A 24,353-nucleotide genomic window follows, 5' to 3' on the forward strand; every position below is an offset into this window, starting at 1 on the left:
TCCCGCAAGACATCATTAACCAATGCTTGGAACGTCGCGGGGGCGTTTGTAAGACCGAACGGCATGACCAGGTACACAAAGTGACCTAAGGGGGTGTTAAATTCCGTCTTCCACTCGTCTCCCTTCCGGATCCGAACCAGGTGATACGCATTTCTAAGATCCAGCTTAGTGAACATTTGGGCTCCATGCAGGGGCGTGAACACTGAATCCAACAAGGGCAATGGGTATCGGTTACGAACCGTGATTTCGTTCAGCCCCCTGTAATCAATGCATGGACGTAGTCCGCCATCCTTTTTCCCCACAAAAAAGAAACCTGCACCCATCGGGGAGGTGGAATTCCGGATCAACCCGGCAGCTAGAGAGTCCCGGATGTAGGTCTCCATTGATTCGCGCTCAGGTCGTGAGAGGTTGTACAGCCTGCTGGACGGGAACTCAACGCCTGGAACCAAATCAATGGCACAATCGTACGAGTGGTGCGGGGGAAGGGTGAGCGCCAGATCCTTGCTGAACACGTCCACAAGGTCATGGTACTCCACCGGCACTGTCCCGAGATTGGGCTGGACTCTGACCTCCTCCTTAGCCTGGGAACCGGGAGGAACCGAGGAACCTAAACATACCCGATGGTAGGTCTCGCTCCACTGAACCACTACCCCGGATGGCCAATCGATCCGGGGATTGTGTTTTAACATCCAGGGGAACCCTAGAATCACGCGGGAGGTGGCAGGAGTCACAAAAAACTCGATCTCCTCCCGGTGGTTCCCTGACACCACCAGAGTTACTGGAGGTGTCTTATGTGTGATTAAAGGGAGTAGGGAGCCATCTAGTGCCCGTACTTGCACAGGTGAAGTAAGTGCCACCAGAGGGAGCCCTGCCTCCCTGGCCCATTTGCTATCTAGCAAATTCCCTTCAGAGCCCGTGTCCACCAGTGCTGGGGCCTTCAGGGTTAAATCCTCATAAAGGATTGTAACCGGGAGTCGTGTGGCAATATGGGTGTGTCCCACGTGAATGTCTTGGCCCACCCCTAGCCCAGTTTCTAGGGGGGGCGTTGGTGTTTAACCGCTCGGGGCAGTCCCTCACTTGATGCTCTATCGAGCCACAAACAAAGCACGCTCCGCGGACCAGCCTCCTCTGTCTATCCGGTGGTCTAAATGTGGCCCTGCTCGTGTCCATAGCTTCATCAGCAGGGGGAGCTGTAACCACACGGAGCGTAGAGGCCGTGGAGCGTGGGGAGGGTGGAGCTCGGTTGGAACCGGAAGGGAGAGGGACGGCGCGTGCCCGGCCACGCCCTTCGTCTCATTCCCGATGGCGTTCTTCTAACCGATTGTCTAATCGTATAACCAGATCAATAAGCCCGTCTAAATCCCGCGGTTCGTCCTTAGCCACCAGGTGCTCCTTCAGGACCAACGACAGTCCGTTTACGAAGGCGGCACGGAGGGCAGTGCTATTCCAGCCGGACCTCACCGCCGCGATGCGGAAGTCGACTGCATAAGCAGCTGTGCTCCGGCGCCCCTGTCTCATTGACAGCAGCACGGCTGAAGCGGTCTCTCCTCTATTTGGGTGATCGAACACTGTTCTGAACTCCCTCACAAACCCATCATATGTCTGAAGGAGCCGTGAATTTTGCTCCCAGAGCGCTGTAGCCCAAGCGCGTGCCTCACCGCGAAGCAGAGTTATAACATAAGCTATCTTGCTAGCATCAGTCGCGTACATGACGGGACGTTGTGCGAAGACGAGCGAACACTGCATAAGAAAGTCCATGCACGTCTCCACACAACCCCCGTACGGCTCTGGAGGGCTTATGTATGCTTCAGGGGAAGGTGGGAGGGGTCGTTGAACGACCTGTGGAATGTCAACGTTGCGCACAGGATCGACAGGAGGGAGAGCCGCAGCAGCGCCCTGAGGGCGCGCTTCCACCTGAGCGGCGAGAGCCTCCACCCTGCGGTTAAGGAGGACGTTCTGCTCGGTCATTAGATCCAACCGAGCCGTAAAGGCGGTGAGGATTCGCTGCAACTCACCGATCATTCCTCCTGCAGACGCCTGTGTGCCCTGTTCTTCCATTGGCCGTTCAACAGCCGGTTGACGCCCCTCGGGGTCCATGACGTTGGCCGAGATATCCTGTTGTGAAAGTGTAGGAACACGGACCCACAACAGGGGCGCAAATGAACGGACAATGGAGGAAGTCAAATAACAACACTTTACTGTTGTGAAGAAGCACAATCAACACGGTGAATTACAATTGTAGACAAGTAGTCAATTCACAAAAAATGTGTCACTTGGGCAGGCTCGAAGATAAGAGACGTCCGTCCAAAGCAGAACCGGAACCACACGATTTCCTCTGCCACCGGACCCCGGGAATACTGGAGCCGCCAAGTCCCGAACACCCAGGTGGCCACTGCCTCCGCTTGTCGGATCTGGTACTGCTGGCGAGGAACAAAAACAGTTAGATGTGGGTGCGTGTGCACCCAGCAACACGTATGGTGGGAAAACCACCTCCACCTCTCGTCGAAAAAAGAAACGGAATATCTGCTGTCCAACACACACAAGCAACAGATATTCCTGTCAGAAAGTCAACACAGTCAGCTGAGAACGTTACCTCCTTGGTAGAGCGATATCTCGGCAAAGAAGTGGAGATGACGTCTTGCAGATATACCGCTGCGGATCAGATGATTGGTAACAGCTGTCGTAGGTGACAGCTGTCACCCCGGCTGCTCCTGTGAGGTGGCAGCGCCCTCTGGTGCCTGGAGCCCGCACTCCAGGCAGGGTGCCCTCTGGTGGTGGTGGGCCAGCAGTACTTCCTCTTCAGCGGCCCACACAACAGGGCACAATTACAAAATGAACCATTCGGACAGCATCAGTACTTTGGTATTCAAACTGCACCTTCAGTCAAAGTGAACAAAACATCCTTAAAAAGAGTTTTGGCTCTGCAGACAACAAACATTTTTCAGGGAAAATATATTTCAGTCAATAAATGCAGGGGTGTTCTTGATCATGCTACTTTAAATTTTACAGCCACAAAAGCTCCCTTGTGAGCGAGGAGGAGTTATAACCAGGCAAAAAAAAAAAAAAGGTGCATACTGTAAATGTGTACGCTGCCTTCTCTAAACCTCCTCACATGCACAAAAATCACCTGTGTGTCCATTTTTCTGCTGGTCACCCGTGAGAAAGTCAGATTGTCATCAGCGGCCAAATTAGGCCATTCTGTCTCCTCCCAATTATGGCGCTTTTAAGCCCCGATGCGTACACTTGTGGTTTTGCTGATACCAAATATTTGGCTGCAGGACTTTCTTAGTACTAACATTTCTCTTAATCCTCAGTGTTCACACTCTTATTTTTTTTGTTAGTTGTTTGGCCTCTGGAAGCTCTGAACTGTGATTTTGGATTCATATTCTCTGCAGGACATCAGTCATCTGTTGCATCTTTTTTATGCTTAATGACCAACATCATAATTAAAGGCAGAATTTAAAAAATAATCATGAGTCAGTGCAGAATCGTAATGGATGAGCTGCTGATGTTCGAAGCTGAACGTGGTGGAAGTCGTCCTGTAATTTGTTCATAGTTTTGTGTTTTGTTTTCCGAGTACGGCAGCGTTATAAATGTACGTCATTCCTCTCGCTGGCATTGTTTCCTCAGCAACAGTCAATAGCTCTTGCAGCATTTTAATGCCCTTCAATGAACCAACCTAATGGAGAATATGAGGTTTCTCAAAGATTAATAGACTAATCCGGGCTGGAGAACTTAGTAAACAGAACTCTATTTACTGAAGGTGGCATCTCATTTGAACCGCTTTGGAGTAACTATGCACGCGAGGAAAGCACTTTTCTGCAGCTTTTACCAACAAATACACAATGTGCACAGGCGTTCAGTCCCAGACAGAGTAGGCTTATTACTTGGGTTCATGCTATGAATCAAGAACTCAGCCACATGGGGTGTGCATCCAGTACATTCTGAGAGCCGGTCCCAAGCCTGGATAAATGAGGAGGGTTACGTCAGGAAGGGCATCCGGTGTAAAACAAGCCAACCGAACTATGCAGACTAAGAATCGAATTTCCATACCAGATCGTTCGAGGCCCGGGTTAACAACATCCGCCACCGGTGCTGTTGCCCAACAGGGTGCCGGTGGAAATCGGGCTACTGCTGGGCGAAGACGACGAAGAAGAGGAGGAGAACGTTTCCACAAACAGCGGGAGAAGAAGAAAACTAGAAGGGTGGAAATGAGAGTAGGGACTTTGAATGTTGGTAGTATGACTGGTAAAGGGAGAGAGCTGGCTGATAAGATGGAGAGGAGAAAGGTAGACATATTTTGTGTGCAGGAGACCAAGTGGAAGGGAAGTAAGAGCAGGAGCATGGGCGGTGGGTTCAAGTTGTTGTATCATGGTGAGGACAGGAAGAGAAATGGTGTTGGGGTCATTTTAAAGGAAGAGTATGTTAAAAGTGTGTTGGAGGTTAAGCGAGTGTCTGACAGGGTGATGAGTGTGAAGTTGGAAATTGAAGGAGTGATGATGAATATCATCAGTGCATAGGCCCCACAAGTAGGTTGTGAGATGAAGGAGAAAGAAGATTTCTGGAGTGTGTTAGATGAGGTGGTGGAGAGTGTGCCCAAGCATGAAAGAGTGGTGATAGGAGCAGACTTCAATGGGCATGTTGGTGAAGGGAACAGAGGTGATGAGGAAGTAATGGGTAGATATGGTATCAAGGATAGGAATGGGGAAGGACAGATGGTAGTGTTGTATGGCTGGGGGTGCCTGGCTGCCTTTTGTTTCTGTCTTTTGTTTTTCCTTCCAGGTGGCTTGCATTCAGGACTGAGTGGCTGTGTGGCTGAGCTATCAGGACCTCACCCTGATCACCTGAGGCTGGTCATGTGCAGCTTGTCAGGACTCACAGCTGTGGTGCATCTACATGGATTGGGGCATGGTGGCATTTAAGTCTGGAGTACACAGTGTGTATTTGCCAGAGACTCGACCTTGTGACCAGACGGGTGAGATCGTCGTCTTGAGAGCCATCTCATCATCATGGATGCAGAGACCGTCCAGGTTTGATGCCATGGTCTGTGAAAGAGGAGGGGGTGAGGTCTCACGCTCGTCAGCACACTTCCTGAGACTCGGTTTGTCGCGGCCACCTGGGGGGTGTCGGCGGGGTCCTTGGGTCCGAACTATTTCTGGCTCCGGACCGTTTGTGCTGCCTGGAGCGCACCGTATTACCACCTCACCAGACCGCGCACTCATTTGTTTGTATTTTGCACGTCACTGTTATGTTTATTAAATTCAGTTATCCTTTGTACCGTGCTCTGCTTATTTTACACTGGGTCCTTCAAACGCTGGTCGGTTCTCCGTCCTGCGTCCGACACATAACAGGTAGTTGATTTTGCAAAAAGGATGGAAATGGCTGTGGTGAATACCTACTTTAAGAAAAGGGAGGAGCACAGGGTAACATATAAGAATGGAGGAAGGTGCACACAGGTGGACTACATTCTTTATAGGAGATGCAAGCTAAAAGAAATCACAGACTGTAAGGTGGTAGCAGGAGAGAGTGTCGTTAGACAGCATAGAATGGTTGTTTGTAGGATGACTTTAGAGGTAAAGAAGAAGAAAAGAGTGAGAGCTCAACAAAGGATCAGATGGTGGAAGCTGAAGGAGGAAGACTGTTGTGTGAAATTTAGCGAGCAGGTGAGCGAAGCACTTGAAGGAGTGAAGCAATTTTGGACAACAGGAAAAGTACTGCAGATGTGGTGAGGGAGACAGCTAGGACAGTACTGGGAGACTTGGTGGTGGAATGAAGAGGTCCAGGAAAGCATAAGGAGAAAGAGGTTGGCAAAAAGGTTTTGGGATAGTTGGAGAGATGAAGAAAGTAAAGAGTACAATGATGACGGCGTAAGGCGAAAAGAGAAGTGGCAAAAGCGAAGGAAAAGGCATATTGCGACCCATGACCCATGAACTCATTTTGCGGACAGGTGGATTCATTGGGCACTGTTCAAAGTTTAGAGGGTGCATAAATAGGCTTTGACCATTGACTTGACCTATGACCTTAGTTTTCAATACCAGAAAAAGTAAGGTCAAGTAAGTTCAAAATTGAGAGCACAGAGAAACAGTCTTTGACCTTTGATGTTGACCTTCAATCCCATATCAAGTACAGTTACCACTTTGGTGCATACCAAAAATCTAGGTCCCAGATCAATTCATTCAAATACACTTTGACCTTTGATCTTCAATCCAGACAAGGTTGCATCATTGCCTCTGTACATGCTATACATCAAGGTCAAAGGCCAAGTAGTTGTTGAAAATGATGCTACCTTTCACGTTAACTCACATGGTAGATATTATGACTGTAACTCCTCCCACTTTAGGTTATCTAAATTCGCCTGAACCGTGGGACCTGTGAGAACTCAATGGTCCATATCAGGACTTCTGTCAAAGACGGCATGTATCAATGGATTTCTGGAGCTGTATTACAGTATCCACACATAATACATGGGCTAGAACGCTGATCCACAAATGAGCTGTTCTCTGTAAAAAAAAAGAAGCACTTCCTCATGTCCAAATGGTATCTATGCTAATTGAGTTTCATATGGTGACCTCTCATCTCATAGCTGATGTCTCACAACTTAAACAAGTGTTCTGGAGCTACCTGCTCCATCTCCTTTAAAATCTTAAAGGTCTCTATTAGATCACTTCTTTGCCTTCTCACTTGTAGAGTTGTTAATCTTGTCTGTTTTAGTCTCTCTTCTTATGGAAAGGGATATGTCCCATGAATCATCTGGGTTTTCCCTTCTCTGAACCCTCTGAATCATGTCAATGTCTTTCTGCTTCCACTGTGATCATGGATGAACAGCAAACTCAAGATGGGGGGTGCACAAGCTGCATATACAGCCAAAACATTACATTCGCTGAAGTTCCTTTTTATAAGCCCAAGTATTTTGCTGGCCATTTTAACTCATTCTGTGTACCACCTTGATGGTTACAATTATTATTTTTCCACGTAAGTGCTACGGCGCATCTGGAAAGTATTCACAGCGCTTCACTTTTTCCACATTTTGTTATGATACAGCCTTATTCCAAAAATGGATTAAATTAATTTTTTCCCCTCAAAATTCTATACACAATAATGACAATGTGAAAAAGTTCTCTTTTTCTTTCTTTTTTTTTTTTTAAAGATTTTTTGCAAATTTATTAAATATTAAAAAAAAAATCACATGGACGTAAGTCAGCCTTTGCCATGAAGCTCAAAATTGAGCTCAGGTGCATCCTGTTTCCACTGATCATCCTTCAGATGTTTTTACAGCTTAATTTGAGTCCACCTGGGGTAAATTCAGTTGACTGGACATGATTTGGAAAGACACACACCTGTCTACATACAACCCCAATTCCAGTGAAGTTGGGACGTTGTGCAAAATGTAAATAAAAACAGAATACAATGATTGAAAATCCTCTTCAACTTATATTCAATTGAATACACCACAAAGACAAAGACGCATTAAAACCCAACATCAATTTGTAAAGGATCTTACCAGGTGTGCTCAGAAACCTTCAGAAAACCATTGTCAGTTAACACAGTTTGTCTCTACATCTACAAGTGCAAGTTTAAAACTCTACCATGCAAAGCGAAAGCCATACATCAACAACATCCAGAAACACTGCCGCCTTCTCTGGGCCTGAGTTCATTTGAAATAGCCAGACACAAAGTGATAAGTGTGCTGTGGTCTGATGAATCCATGTTTGAAAATTGTTTTTGGAAATCATGGACATCATGTCCTCTGGACAAAAAGAGGAAAAAGACCATCCAGATTGTTACCAGCGCAAAGTTCAAAAGCCAGCATCTGTGATGGTATGGGGTTGTGTTAATGCCCATGGCATGGGCAACTTACACATCTGTGATGGCACCATCAATGGTGAAGTACATTCAGGTGCTGTCATCCAAGCAACGTCTTTTTCAGGGACGTCCCTGCTGTTTCAGCAAGACAATGCCAAGCCACATTCTGCACGTGTTACAACAGCGTGGCTTTGTAGTAAAAGAGTGCGGGGTACTAGACTGGCCTGCCTGCAGTCCAGACCTGTCGCCCATTGAAAATGTGTGGCGCATTATGAAGTGCAAAATAAGACAACGGAGACCCCGGACTGTTGAACAACTGAAGTCGTACATCAAGCAAGAATGGGAAAGAATTCCACCTACAAATCTTCAACAATTAGTGTCCTCAGTTCCCAAACGCTTATTGAGTGTTGTTAAAAGGAAAGGTGATGTAACACAGTGGTAAACATACCACTGTCCCAGCTTTTTTGAAATGTGTTGCAGGCATCCATTTCAAAATGAGCAAATATTTGCACAAAAACAATAAAGTTTATCAGTTTGTACATTAAATATCTTGTCTTTGTGGTGTATTCAATTGAATATAGGTTGAAGAGGATTTGCAAATTATTGTATTCTGTTTTTATTTACATTTTACACAATGTCCCAACTTCATTGGAATTGGGGTTGTATAAGGTCCCACAGTTGACAGTGCATGTCAGAGCACAAACCAAGCATGAAGTCAAAGGAATTATCTGTAGACCTCTGAGACAGGATTGTCTCGAGGCACAAATCTGGTGTGAATGCCAGGTATCATCTTTGGAAGAAAACAAGGCACCGCTCTTCACCTACCCAATACCATCCCTGGTGGTGGCAGGCATCATGCTGTGGGGGAAGGGTACAGAAACATTTCTGCTGCTTTGAAGATCCCAATGAGCACAGCGGCCTCCATCATCTGTAAATGGAAGAAATTCGGATCCACCAGGACTCTTCGTAGAGCTGGCTGCCTGTCTAAACTGAGTAATTGGGGGAGAACGGTCTTAGTCAGGGAGGTGACCAAGAACCTGATGATCACTCTGTCAGAGCTCCAGCATCTGTGGAGATAGGAGAAGCTTCCAAAAGGACAACCATCTCTGCAGCAATCCACCAATCAGGCCTGTATGGTAGCGTGGCCAGAGGGAAGCTAGTCCTTAGTAAAAGGCATATGGCAGTCTGCCTGGAGTTTGTCAAAAGGCACCTGAAGGATTCTCAGACCAGGAGAAACAAAATTCTCTACTTTGATGAGACAAAGATTGAACTCTTTGGCGTGAATGTCAGGCATCATGTTTGGAGGAAACCAGGCATCATCCCTACAGTAAAGCATGGTGGTGGCAGCATCATGCTGTGGGGATGTTTTTCAGTGGCAGGAACTGGGAGACTAGTCAGGATTGAGGAAAAGATGAAAGCAGCAATGTACAGAGACATTCTGGATGAAAACCTGCTCCAGAGCGCTCTTGACCTCATTGACCTGATGGTGCTTGAGAGGTGCTGCAAAGAGGAATGGGCAAAACTGCCCAAAGATAGGGGCGCCAAGTTTGTGGCATTATATTCAAGAAGACTTGAGGCTGTAAATGCTGCCAAAGGTGCATCAACAAAGTATTGAGCAAACGGCGTGAATACTTAAGTACAGTACATGTGATTTCTTCGTTTTTATTGTTATTATTTTTTTTTATAAATTTTATAAAAAATATCATATTATCATTATGGGGTGTTGTGAGTAGAATGTTTTGGGAAAATAAAAGAATTTACTCCATTTTGGACTAAGGCTGTAACATAAAATGTGTAAAAAATGAAGTGCTGTGAATACTTTCGTGCACCGTATGTATTATTTCAACATTCATGCTATATATTCATGCTGCTGGCTGTTGTACTCCATATGAATGGTATGACAGAACATTTCGGAATGTTAAACAGCGGTTGCCAGTCCTTCAACCTTCTGCAGTACTGAGCCAAGACTTGCTGAAGTTGAGTTGCACTGCTCTTACCCCTAATTTCCAAGTATACGAGTACTTTGGCATCATCAGTGAACTTGACTGTCTTGGATACCACCGTCTCCTCAAAATCATTTATAAAAATCTTAAACTTTATCTGACCCCATATTAATCCTTGGGGCACACCACTGAGGACACTCCAGCTGCTAGATCCTTGTCCTTGAAGTAGTACCCATTGTTTCCTGGCAGTAAGCCACTCATTTATCTAGTTCAAGACATTTCTGTCAATGCCATGTGTCATTACTTTACTGATTAGTTATATGTGGAACTTTGTAGAATGCATTTGCAAAATCTAAGTATACTACACTGACTGGAATGCCTATTGATTTAGTAATGTCTTCCAAAAAAATTAATATGTTGACCAGGCATGATTTCCCTTTAGTAAACCTACCTGTGATCTATTGATAAGTTTATGTTTCTTTAAATGATCGATCAGATGCTCTCTTTTTACAGTCTACAGGATCTTTCATGCAATCGATGTGAGGCTTGTGGATCTATAGTTTGCCAGAGGTGCCTGTTATGATATACGTATATGCTTCTCTCCATTCCTGGAGAACTTCTCCTTCAGTCACACTGCTAGTAAATGTAATAGGTAATGATCTGGATAATTCTTCACACGTCTCTTTTAGTATTCTAGGGTGGATACTATCTGGTCCTGGAGTTTTGTTTTCCTTCAGATTTTTCAGTCTCTTAAGGATATCTTCATCTAATATATTTATTACCCTCAACTTCTCAAACAAATGTATCTTTCAGGGGAGGTTTAGGTGGATTTGGATTCTGTTTCCTTCAACATACATAACACAGACTCTATATTATAACCTGTCATTCATTCATAACTGACAGTGATGAAGTGAGGTTCCATGCAGATCAGGATCAGCAGATGTGTGCACTGTAGTTCATGCAGTGTCCGTTAATGTTTCAGTTCATTGGTGGCGATTCTTGGATGACTGATGCTGTATGTCTATGGACCTAAAATTGTAAAGTTTGAGCCAAATACATATCACTCCTCACTGCAGTTTTTAAAATATTCCGAGCCGCCGAGCAGAGGTGTATTTACAGAACCTGAGCCAGCGTGGATGTGGGCATCCTGCCTGCATTAAGTAGGCGAGGAAACTGACAAAGTTAAAAATACACATAAAGAAAAAGTGTCAAATTGGATGGTAATTATTATTTTTTTTTTTTTCACCTCCTTGGTGAAGAGCAGCAGAGGATTTCACAAATTCACCACATCCGGATTGATGACCCCAGAGCCAGATCACCGGTTAGACCGGAACCTCCAGAAAGCAGCCAAGCGATGCACAGCAGATTTAAAACACTTTAAACACATTTTAAACGGGTTTTAGCCATATAAAGTGTAGTTTCCTTGTGATTTGGAATTTAAATTGAATTTAGTGGTAATTAGCGTAACCCCAGTATTATTTTAAAACAGGAAGTCTTGCAGTGCTGCTCGACAGGTGTTTTTGCTGCACGCTGTCTTCATGTTGGTTTACTGCAAACAGCATTCTAACACTCTGCTCAAAGACTTGCTTTGCTTTACAGCATGGCTTCTTTGTGGAAAAAACATTTTCCATCCTACATCAAAGTCAAACCCCACCCCGCGGCCCTATAGATTGTGGCTTCTCAGAAAAGCTCTATTTGTGTAGATCTAAGTGCACTTTGATCAGATTTTGCCAGCTGTAACGATTCGACAGAACCTTCGTGAGCTGCCCCTTGATCCTGCCGATGATGCATTTAGCCGCCGCCACCAGAACAATGGCTAAGATTTGAGATTTCAAGGCCTCTGGGTGTCAAGAGCAGCTTTCTGGTTTCACTGGAGCAGTCCTGTCCGGCATGCGTTTTATTAAATGCGTGCAGGAAAAAAAGTCATATCATCAAGGATTACCACATTAATATGGCCTGAAAATGATTTGGAAACATGCATGTAAGTGCAAGAAATAAAGTATGGCAGATATGATAACGATATTGGAGAGTAAAAAAATTACAATATCGATATATCTGTCGATATATTCTGTACATAAAAATCGGTAATGATTCGTAACCTTTCGTTATCAAACACTTATGACAAAGAAATGTAATTGAGGTTCTGTTGTTAGTTTAAACAAACTTTAAATATATCCTACAGTCAGCCAGTGTATGTCACACTGTTGTCACGCTGCCTTCGCTAGGAAAGGCAGCTGCTGTGTTGCGTTGCACAGCATTTGCATAAATTTAACTTCTCGCTTATTTTGGCTCCAACTAGCTGGTGGCATAGCAACCACTCTCTTGTTCTTGTCACTGTAAAATGTCCACTCTGACTGAAAATAAACAGCAGCTGGTCGTTTGCCTCTGTTGCTTGTAGCTAATGTAACCAAGGGGTGATGGGATCCCAGCCATGGTTGACGGCATTGCCCTCTGCTGGACAAACTATGTAATGACACCATTTTCAACAGCCAGTGCATTTTGCTGCATTTAGAAATTTGGTAAAATAAAAGTTTTCACATCAGTAAAAATAATGCAGACACTGATATGTTCAATAAAGGCTCATATTGGCCGATCTTATCAGCCAACCTATTTATCGTCGGCCTGTACATGTCATCACAGGCTTGAATGACCTTGAACTGAGGAGCAACATTTTCACTGTGAGCTCTTTATGGACACTTGAACTCCACACTTATCTATATGGTTGAGTCCAAGTGTCTTTTGTCTGTCCTATAAAATTGAGGATGATCATCTTCGATCAATGTTGAGTCCAATCTTGGCTGCACACATTGTGGTGCAGTGAAAAGAATTCAGACCTCTCAGGAGAGCACACTTGAACTGTGTTTACAAAGTCAGAGCAACACTTATTCTCTGCACGTCTTATCCATTATTGTGTATGTGGTGCATTGCAATAGTCTTGTGTATAGGTGCACCACATTGAAAGTTCAAACGTGTTAAACTGTGAAAATGCACTGACCTTTGTACACTCAACAAAAATATAAACGCAACACTTTTGGTTTTGCTCCCATTTTGTATGAGATGAACTCGAAGATCTAAAACCTTTTCCACATACACAATATCACCATTTCCCTCAAATATTGTTCACAAACCAGTCTAAATCTGTGATAGTGAGCACTTCTCCTTTGCTGAGATAATCCATCCCACCTCACAGGTGTGCCATATCAAGATGCTGATTAGACACCATGATTAGTGCACAGGTGTGCCTTAGACTGCCCACAATAAAAGGCCAACAATTGTCCCATAGATGCCTTTACGGTGTCGAATCTCGCGCATAATCATGTTCTCGCTGGGGAGGCCGAGATTTTGTTGTCAGTGTAAACAAGCGTTTGCAGCAACTTGTTTTCAACATTGTGTCGTTATGGAGGTGAGTTCAACCAAAATATGTATTTTGGTGTTTAACTAAGATAATCGTGAGTCTTTAGTGTGAGTTTTATTAAAAAAAAAAAAAAAGCGTGTTGCTGTTAGGGTTGGGAACTGGTTCTTTTTGGGTATCCATAAGAAATGATTCAATCCACCGACATCAATAGCCTCTTTGCTTTAACATTCCCTTATCAGTCCTTCAGAGTGGCTGTTGTTTTTGGGGGTGTTTGTCAGGAAAATGATCATTTCTCTACATTGATTACAGACCCTGCAGCGGGTCTGTAATCAACCGTTTCTGCAGTGCGGCTTTGCTTTGAACCTTGAACCAATGAAGCAGTGCTTTGATCTTTGATCTGCTGCTTTGTTGGTTCTTTGTTTTATTTCGCTTTATCTTAATTTTTCCCAGTTAAAACCCTAAAGAGCATATATCTGTGAGTAATATTTACCTTTTTTATGTTAAACCGACGGTTTTCTGAAACAGTTGATAGATGTATTTTATAACTTCAAAATGGGACTGATGCTAATGTGTTAGCATGTCTACGGCATTTTCAATGTTAAAGTTAGCATTAAGCTCAGCCATTATCAAACCTCCATCCCCAGCGTGCAAAGGATTCTGGGATACTCTAAAACTGTGAATAGCAGAGTGTCTGGGTTTGCGATTATCCTGGATCAAACTAATATCCAGGCTTTCAGATGTCTCTTAAACTCCAAACCCAGTGACATTCACGTCTCTGGGACTGGAGACTGAGAGACGTCTGTGACGAACTCACTGAGTCATCAGGTTGCTGGGGAGGGGTGTTTGGTGATGCTGATATCTTTGCACTAGAACCCAGGTCTAAGTGTTTCCTGTAGAGTTTTCTCTTAAGGATATCTTCATCTAATATATTTATTACCCTCAACTTCTCAAACAAATGTATCTTTCAGGGGAGGTTTAGGTGGATTTGGATTCTGTTTCCTTCAACATACATAACACAGACTCTATATTATAACCTGTCATTCATTCATAACTGACAGTGATGAAGTGAGGTTCCATGCAGATCAGGATCAGCAGATGTGTGCACTGTAGTTCATGCAGTGTCCGTTAATGTTTCAGTTCATTGGTGGCGATTCTTGGATGACTGATGCTGTATGTCTATGGACCTAAAATTGTAAAGTTTGAGCCAAATACATATCACTCCTCACTGCAGTTTTTAAAATATTCCGAGCCACCGAGCAGAGGTGTATTTACAGAACCTGAGCCAGCGTGGATGTGGGCATCCTGCCTGCATTAAGTAGGCGAGGAAACTGACAAAGTTAAAAATACACATAAAGAAAAAGTGTCAAATTGGATGGTAATTATTATTATTTTTTTTTCACCTCCTTGGTGAAGAGCAGCAGAGGATTTCACAAATTCACCACATCCGGATTGATGACCCCAGAGCCAGATCACCGGTTAGACCGGAACCTCCAGAAAGCAGCCAAGCGATGCACAGCAGATTTAAAACACTTTAAACACATTTTAAACGGGTTTTAGCCATATAAAGTGTAGTTTCCTTGTGATTTGGAATTTAAATTGAAGTCTTGCAGTGCTGCTCGACAGGTGTTTTTGCTGCACGCTGTCTTCATGTTGGTTTACTGCAAACAGCATTCTAACACTCTGCTCAAAGACTTGCTTTGCTTTACAGCATGGCTTCTTTGTGGAAAAAACATTTTCCATCCTACATCAAAGTCAAACCCCACCCCGCGGCCCTATAGATTGTGGCTTCTCAGAAAAGCTCTATTTGTGTAGATCTAAGTGCACTTTGATCAGATTTTGCCAGCTGTAACGATTCGACAGAACCTTCGTGAGCTGCCCCTTGATCCTGCCGATGATGCATTTAGCCGCCGCCACCAGAACAATGGCTAAGATTTGAGATTTCAAGGCCTCTGGGTGTCAAGAGCAGCTTTCTGGTTTCACTGGAGCAGTCCTGTCCGACATGCGTTTTATTAAATGCGTGCAGGAAAAAAAGTCATATCATCAAGGATTACCACATTAATATGGCCTGAAAATGATTTGGAAACATGCATGTAAGTGCAAGAAATAAAGTATGGCAGATATGATAACGATATTGGAGAGTAAAAAAATTACAATATCGATATATCTGTCGATATATTCTGTACATAAAAATCGGTAATGATTCGTAACCTTTCGTTATCAAACACTTATGACAAAGAAATGTAATTGAGGTTCTGTTGTTAGTTTAAACAAACTTTAAATATATCCTACAGTCAGCCAGTGTATGTCACACTGTTGTCACGCTGCCTTCGCTAGGAAAGGCAGCTGCTGTGTTGCGTTGCACAGCATTTGCATAAATTTAACTTCTCGCTTATTTTGGCTCCAACTAGCTGGTGGCATAGCAACCACTCTCTTGTTTCTTGTCACTGTAAAATGTCCACTCTGACTGAAAATAAACAGCAGCTGGTCGTTTGCCTCTGTTGCTTGTAGCTAATGTAACCAAGGGGTGATGGGATCCCAGCCATGGTTGACGGCATTGCCCTCTGCTGGACAGACTATGTAATGACACCATTTTCAACAGCCAGTGCATTTTGCTGCATTTAGAAATTTGGTAAAATAAAAGTTTTCACATCAGTAAAAATAATGCAGACACTGATATGTTCAATAAAGGCTCATATTGGCCGATCTTATCAGCCAACCTATTTATCGGTCGGCCTGTACATGTCATCACAGGCTTGAATGACCTTGAACTGAGGAGCAACATTTTCACTGTGAGCTCTTTATGGACACTTGAACTCCACACTTATCTATATGGTTGAGTCCAAGTGTCTTTTGTCTGTCCTATAAAATTGAGGATGATCATCTTCGATCAATGTTGAGTCCAATCTTGGCTGCACACATTGTGGTGCAGTGAAAAGAATTCAGACCTCTCAGGAGAGCACACTTGAACTGTGTTTACAAAGTCAGAGCAACACTTATTCTCTGCACGTCTTATCCATTATTGTGTATGTGGTGCATTGCAATAGTCTTGTGTATAGGTGCACCACATTGAAAGTTCAAACGTGTTAAACTGTGAAAATGCACTGACCTTTGTACACTCAACAAAAATATAAACGCAACACTTTTGGTTTTGCTCCCATTTTGTATGAGATGAACTCGAAGATCTAAAACCTTTTCCACATACACAATATCACCATTTCCCTCAAATATTGTTCACAAACCAGTCTAAATCTGTGATAGTGAGCACTTCTCCTTTGCTGAGATAATCCATCCCACCTCACAGGTGTGCCATATCAAGATGCTGATTAGACACCATGATTAGTGCACAGGTGTGCCTTAGACTGCCCACAATAAAAGGCCAACAATTGTCCCATAGATGCCTTTACGGTGTCGAATCTCGCGCATAATCATGTTCTCGCTGGGGAGGCCGAGATTTTGTTGTCAGTGTAAACAAGCGTTTGCAGCAACTTGTTTTCAACATTGTGTCGTTATGGAGGTGAGTTCAACCAAAATATGTATTTTGGTGTTTAACTAAGATAATCGTGAGTCTTTAGTGTGAGTTTTATTAAAAAAAAAAAAAAAGCGTGTTGCTGTTAGGGTTGGGAACTGGTTCTTTTTGGGTATCCATAAGAAATGATTCAATCCACCGACATCAATAGCCTCTTTGCTTTAACATTCCCTTATCAGTCCTTCAGAGTGGCTGTTGTTTTTGGGGGTGTTTGTCAGGAAAATGATCATTTCTCTACATTGATTACAGACCCTGCAGCGGGTCTGTAATCAACCGTTTCTGCAGTGCGGCTTTGCTTTGAACCTTGAACCAATGAAGCAGTGCTTTGATCTTTGATCTGCTGCTTTGTTGGTTCTTTGTTTTATTTCGCTTTATCTTAATTTTTCCCAGTTAAAACCCTAAAGAGCATATATCTGTGAGTAATATTTACCTTTTTTATGTTAAACCGACGGTTTTCTGAAACAGTTGATAGATGTATTTTATAACTTCAAAATGGGACTGATGCTAATGTGTTAGCATGTCTACGGCATTTTCAATGTTAAAGTTAGCATTAAGCTCAGCCATTATCAAACCTCCATCCCCAGCGTGCAAAGGATTCTGGGATACTCTAAAACTGTGAATAGCAGAGTGTCTGGGTTTGCGATTATCCTGGATCAAACTAATATCCAGGCTTTCAGATGTCTCTTAAACTCCAAACCCAGTGACATTCACGTCTCTGGGACTGGAGACTGAGAGACGTCTGTGACGAACTCACTGAGTCATCAGGTTGCTGGGGAGGGGTGTTTGGTGATGCTGATATCTTTGCACTAGAACCCAGGTCTAAGTGTTTCCTGTAGAGTTTTCTCTTAAGGATATCTTCATCTAATATATTTATTACCCTCAACTTCTCAAACAAATGTATCTTTCAGGGGAGGTTTAGGTGGATTTGGATTCTGTTTCCTTCAACATACATAACACAGACTCTATATTATAACCTGTCATTCATTCATAACTGACAGTGATGAAGTGAGGTTCCATGCAGATCAGGATCAGCAGATGTGTGCACTGTAGTTCATGCAGTGTCCGTTAATGTTTCAGTTCATTGGTGGCGATTCTTGGATGACTGATGCTGTATGTCTATGGACCTAAAATTGTAAAGTTTGAGCCAAATACATATCACTCCTCACTGCAGTTTTTAAAATATTCCGAGCCGCCGAGCAGAGGTGTATTTACAGAACCTGAGCCAGCGTGGATGTGGGCATCCTGCCTGCATTAAGTAGGCGAGGAAACTGACAAAGTTAAAAATACACATAAAGAAAAAGTGTCAAATTGGATGGTAATTATTATTTTTTTTTTTTCACCTCCTTGGTGAAGAGCAGCAGAGGATTTCACAAATTCACCACATCCGGATTGATGACCCCAGAGCCAGATCACCGGTTAGACCGGAACCTCCAGAAAGCAGCCAAGCGATGCACAGCAGATTTAAAACACTTTAAACACATTTTAAACGGGTTTTAGCCATATAAAGTGTAGTTTCCTTGTGATTTGGAATTTAAATTGAAGTCTTGCAGTGCTGCTCGACAGGTGTTTTTGCTGCACGCTGTCTTCATGTTGGTTTACTGCAAACAGCATTCTAACACTCTGCTCAAAGACTTGCTTTGCTTTACAGCATGGCTTCTTTGTGGAAAAAACATTTTCCATCCTACATCAAAGTCAAACCCCACCCCGCGGCCCTATAGATTGTGGCTTCTCAGAAAAGCTCTATTTGTGTAGATCTAAGTGCACTTTGATCAGATTTTGCCAGCTGTAACGATTCGACAGAACCTTCGTGAGCTGCCCCTTGATCCTGCCGATGATGCATTTAGCCGCCGCCACCAGAACAATGGCTAAGATTTGAGATTTCAAGGCCTCTGGGTGTCAAGAGCAGCTTTCTGGTTTCACTGGAGCAGTCCTGTCCGGCATGCGTTTTATTAAATGCGTGCAGGAAAAAAAGTCATATCATCAAGGATTACCACATTAATATGGCCTGAAAATGATTTGGAAACATGCATGTAAGTGCAAGAAATAAAGTATGGCAGATATGATAACGATATTGGAGAGTAAAAAAATTACAATATCGATATATCTGTCGATATATTCTGTACATAAAAATCGGTAATGATTCGTAACCTTTCGTTATCAAACACTTATGACAAAGAAATGTAATTGAGGTTCTGTTGTTAGTTTAAACAAACTTTAAATATATCCTACAGTCAGCCAGTGTATGTCACACTGTTGTCACGCTGCCTTCGCTAGGAAAGGCAGCTGCTGTGTTGCGTTGCACAGCATTTGCATAAATTTAACTTCTCGCTTATTTTGGCTCCAACTAGCTGGTGGCATAGCAACCACTCTCTTGTTTCTTGTCACTGTAAAATGTCCACTCTGACTGAAAATAAACAGCAGCTGGTCGTTTGCCTCTGTTGCTTGTAGCTAATGTAACCAAGGGGTGATGGGATCCCAGCCATGGTTGACGGCATTGCCCTCTGCTGGACAAACTATGTAATGACACCATTTTCAACAGCCAGTGCATTTTGCTGCATTTAGAAATTTGGTAAAATAAAAGTATTCACATCAGTAAAAATAATGCAGACACTGATATGTTCAATAAAGGCTCATATTGGCCGATCTTATCAGCCAACCTATTTATCGGTCGGCCTGTACATGTCATCACAGGCTTGAATTACCTTGAACTGAGGAGCAACATTTTCACTGTGAGCTCTTTATGGACACTTGAACTCCACACTTATCTATATGGTTGAGTCCAAGTGTCTTTTGTCTGTCCTATAAAATTGAGGATGATCATCTTCGATCAATGTTGAGTCCAATCTTGGCTGCACACATTGTGGTGCAGTGAAAAGAATTCAGACCTCTCAGGAGAGCACACTTGAACTGTGTTTACAAAGTCAGAGCAACACTTATTCTCTGCACGTCTTATCCATTATTGTGTATGTGGTGCATTGCAATAGTCTTGTGTATAGGTGCACCACATTGAAAGTTCAAACGTGTTAAACTGTGAAAATGCACTGACCTTTGTACACTCAACAAAAATATAAATGCAACACTTTTGGTTTTGCTCCCATTTTGTATGAGATGAACTCGAAGATCTAAAACCTTTTCCACATACACAATATCACCATTTCCCTCAAATATTGTTCACAAACCAGTCTAAATCTGTGATAGTGAGCACTTCTCCTTTGCTGAGATAATCCATCCCACCTCACAGGTGTGCCATATCAAGATGCTGATTAGACACCATGATTAGTGCACAGGTGTGCCTTAGACTGCCCACAATAAAAGGCCAACAATTGTCCCATAGATGCCTTTACGGTGTCGAATCTCGCGCATAATCATGTTCTCGCTGGGGAGGCCGAGATTTTGTTGTCAGTGTAAACAAGCGTTTGCAGCAACTTGTTTTCAACATTGTGTCGTTATGGAGGTGAGTTCAACCAAAATATGTATTTTGGTGTTTAACTAAGATAATCGTGAGTCTTTAGTGTGAGTTTTATTAAAAAAAAAAAAAAAGCGTGTTGCTGTTAGGGTTGGGAACTGGTTCTTTTTGGGTATCCATAAGAAATGATTCAATCCACCGACATCAATAGCCTCTTTGCTTTAACATTCCCTTATCAGTCCTTCAGAGTGGCTGTTGTTTTTGGGGGTGTTTGTCAGGAAAATGATCATTTCTCTACATTGATTACAGACCCTGCAGCGGGTCTGTAATCAACCGTTTCTGCAGTGCGGCTTTGCTTTGAACCTTGAACCAGTGAAGCAGTGCTTTGATCTTTGATCTGCTGCTTTGTTGGTTCTTTGTTTTATTTCGCTTTATCTTAATTTTTCCCAGTTAAAACCCTAAAGAGCATATATCTGTGAGTAATATTTACCTTTTTTATGTTAAACCGACGGTTTTCTGAAACAGTTGATAGATGTATTTTATAACTTCAAAATGGGACTGATGCTAATGTGTTAGCATGTCTACGGCATTTTCAATGTTAAAGTTAGCATTAAGCTCAGCCATTATCAAACCTCCATCCCCAGCGCGCAAAGGATTCTGGGATACTCTAAAACTGTGAATAGCAGAGTGTCTGGGTTTGCGATTATCCTGGATCAAACTAATATCCAGGCTTTCAGATGTCTCTTAAACTCCAAACCCAGTGACATTCACGTCTCTGGGACTGGAGACTGAGAGACGTCTGTGACGAACTCACTGAGTCATCAGGTTGCTGGGGAGGGGTGTTTGGTGATGCTGATATCTTTGCACTAGAACCCAGGTCTAAGTGTTTCCTGTAGAGTTGTTATGTACTGAGAGTGGCAACAGCAATAATGTGGCACCATTTTGTTTCCTAGGGCCATCCACTGGGCACGGCATTTACCATGTTTATGCATGGCCTATAGTATACATGTTTTATCAGAGTTACTTCAGCTCTAGAAAACAGACTTGAAATTATTTATATAATTTCGCTTTAAATTTACTGCTGTTTTAATTTCTGCACATGAATAACAGCTATATGTATCTGATTCTGCACAACACCGATTTTGAATTTAAGTTAGCTCCTGTTGTGAGATATATTTCTTCCAAGAAAAAGTTTTTGTGATTTAAGTACTATATATTTATAGTACTATATATTAAACAAATTGTAGAAATTTTGGAAGCGAATTGAACATTTTGAGTAAAATTACACATCTCGTTTGCAGGAAAAATCATAAACATTTGAATGTATATAGTGTTTTATTGAGGAACAATGCCAACCTTAAATCTGAAGTTATTAATTTAAATAAATTCAATAAGCAATTTTTTATTGGTAAAAAAAATCCATTGCTGCTGGAAAAAATATCATACTTTTTTTTTTTTTATTCCATCAGCTATGGTATTTCTGTATGATTGATCTGCTTCCTTGAACCTGAAAAATTAATAAATGGTTCATTTCACTGGATTGTGGTGTTTGTTGGACTGGGTGGTTGCCATTCAGTAGAGTGTTTTTTTATGAAAAAGATTGAAATCCAAATTATGCTAAAGACATGGCTAATGCTAACAGCGTTTATCAATGGAAGCAAGCCCGAAGATGACGTACAGCGCCACTGACAGCTCAGGAGTAGTAATGGTCTTTGTCGTAATGAGGGCTTGCTTGTTTCTACATGTAGTGACGATGAAGGAACCTGATCTTGGCTGCATGTATCAACAGTCTCATTCTTTCAGTTTAAAAACCCAGAGTTCATGAACATCGATTGGAAGATAAATCTGTTGGTCAATTGAGCAAAAACATCCAGAAATGCAGGTCAAGATGAATGGATGAGTTAAATATTGGATCTAGTGGGGATGCTTTGATTTTTGCCTCACTGACGTGCAGAAACTGGAAAATAAATTCTCATTTGGAGAATATTATTGAAAACAACAACTTAATGAGTTGAGTATTAAATTTTGCAGCTTATTTGAGCTGCTGTTGAACGCAGACTGAGCCTGGAGGCAGCTGCCGGTGAATCATAATTTGAGAAAAGTAAAAGTCGTATTGCAGCATCAGCCCGACTCATCAGTCATGATCACAGAGAGACGGGACGCGAACCTCGTGGCGTGCAACTGACGCCGCGCTTCAACGGATGAAGCTCCAAATCTAAACGCTGTCATGAAGCTCATGGTTTGGTTTAATTGTCCCTTGTGTTTGTTTTTTATTTAATGGATTAAAAAAAAAAAGATTGTTGCTGAGGCAGTCGTTTTTTTGTCGACATGCCCGAGGGTGGGTGGATTTTTCAAGTAGAAAGTCTACAATCTACACCCAATCTGTTCTTGGTTTAGCCTCACTGGCTTTTCAAGTTGTGTGTGGGTGTGTGTGTGTGTCCTAGTTGCACACACACACACACACAACACACACACACACACATTGGTGGCATTTTATAGTTTGCTGCAGCAAGAGAGAGACTGAAAATAATGACAGAAGGACAAGAGCTGATGTCTGGGTAATTTTTAAATCCTCTGAGGCTTCAGGACTCCCTCCAAGTTAAACAACATAACCTCAGAGCCTCTGTGGATTATTTCAGTGGTCTGCAAACATATTTATTCTCCAATCAGAGTCTGAATTACGCAACTGCTAATTTAAAAAAAATTACTAAATCCAGTGCTGGTTCAGAGCCAATGAAATGATTAAAAAATGTTCTACAGTAGGTACATATATGTGACCTGGATCTCCAAAAATATGAACTTTAATCATAATGTCTCATCCTCAATAGAATCCCATTAGCTAAAAGTATCTCTGCCATGTCAGATGGGTGCTGTATACAGAATAATAAGAGTATAACTACGGAGGCTACAGAGGGTGAAACGGCGTCTATGTGTTAGATAGCACCAACTGAACTTTAAGGTGTAATTCCACCAATCAACCAGGTGGCGGGTCAAGATACCCACACAGAACACATATATGGGCATTTGTAATGATCCCCGAGGTTCTACAGCCAGAAGGGGGCAGTATATCTCCACATCAAAATTAGCGTAATAAAATTTGAATGATTTATTGCTATAAATTGGAATTGGTTGCATTTTCAACTTGGCCAGAGTGTTCTCTTTCTTTTGCCTAACACTTGTTTTGACCTTAAATTGAATGGTTGTTGAAATAGTGATTTCTTGAAGGGCTTGTCCTGTTGCCTGCCATGGACAAGCTACTTGTAATGACTGAGTCGCCAGAAAGTGAAGGAGGCTAAAGGTGCACTGACACTTGCATGACTTTGATTCACTCACTTGCACAGCCTGTGTCATGCAGAAGAGTAAACTCGTCTTTAACGGGTGTAGACTGAACGTGAGAGGGTGCCAGCGTGAGAATTTTTAAATGTTCAAAAAATCTTTCACACATAAATGTCATGCAACGTGGTGTGATCAGCTCGCCAACACTACATGCAGCTTGTCAAGTTGAGTAAAGAAGAAGTGAATAGAGCAAGTGGTTGTGTCAGCGCACCGCATCAGAGCGCAGCTGGTCTGATCAATTATAAGGAGATGTTAAATCTATCACAAACATACTTTTACAGCTGCACACAAGAAGGAAAGAACATGCAACTGTTTTACCAAGACATGACAATGTAAACATGACAAATAATTACCTTTTAGATGGCTCCAAATGCTTTCTCCAGCTCACTCGGCTCACACGCAAACGGCTCTGGTTGGAGCAGTCATGTGTGATTCAGGAAACGATTAGAGCCATTTTCAGCAGCCAACTTGCAGAGAAAATGATTAATCCGCTATGAAATAATTATTTTATATACACATCGTCCAGTGCTGAGTGCGTGGCAGTCGGTGGAACAAAGCACAGCGTCCAGCTGGGAACACAGCAACTGGGATCGCCACGACGACATGCATGCAAGTGCCTGCATCAAGTGTCAGCGCACCTTAAGGTAAGCGGCTAACAATATAAGAACACATTTTTTTACATTTACGGAGGTAAACATGCACACATGTAACTCTGTGGGGATCCTGTCCATGTTTGTCGACACATCTGACATTTTCACTTGTTCAGTGGCGAGAAGAAGTTTTACGGTTTACTGGGGGTGTTTGTAGCTTGCCCCATAGCAGTATTTGCATTGTGTAGCTGTTTATCCTGAGACGGGGTTAGTGTTCTGAATCAATATTGGACCAACTAAAATCTCAAGCTCTCTTTTAAATCTCTAATTTGTTCCTGTATGCTAGCATTGTTTCATGCTCATCCTGTCTCCAGTCCATGTTCATCCCTGTTAA

The 24,353-nt window shown here is 42.7% G+C and overlaps 1 protein-coding gene across 1 annotated transcript in view; it reads left to right on the forward strand.

Annotated features, from left to right (window-relative positions):
• doc2b (double C2-like domains, beta) overlaps positions 1-24,353 on the forward strand; it is a 327,887-nt gene that overhangs the window by 30,955 nt on the left and 272,579 nt on the right. The window lies entirely within an intron of this gene.

The sequence above is a fragment of the Thalassophryne amazonica genome, chromosome 9 (assembly GCF_902500255.1).
Source record: "Thalassophryne amazonica chromosome 9, fThaAma1.1, whole genome shotgun sequence".
In the NCBI taxonomy this organism is placed as follows: Eukaryota; Metazoa; Chordata; class Actinopteri; order Batrachoidiformes; family Batrachoididae; genus Thalassophryne; species Thalassophryne amazonica.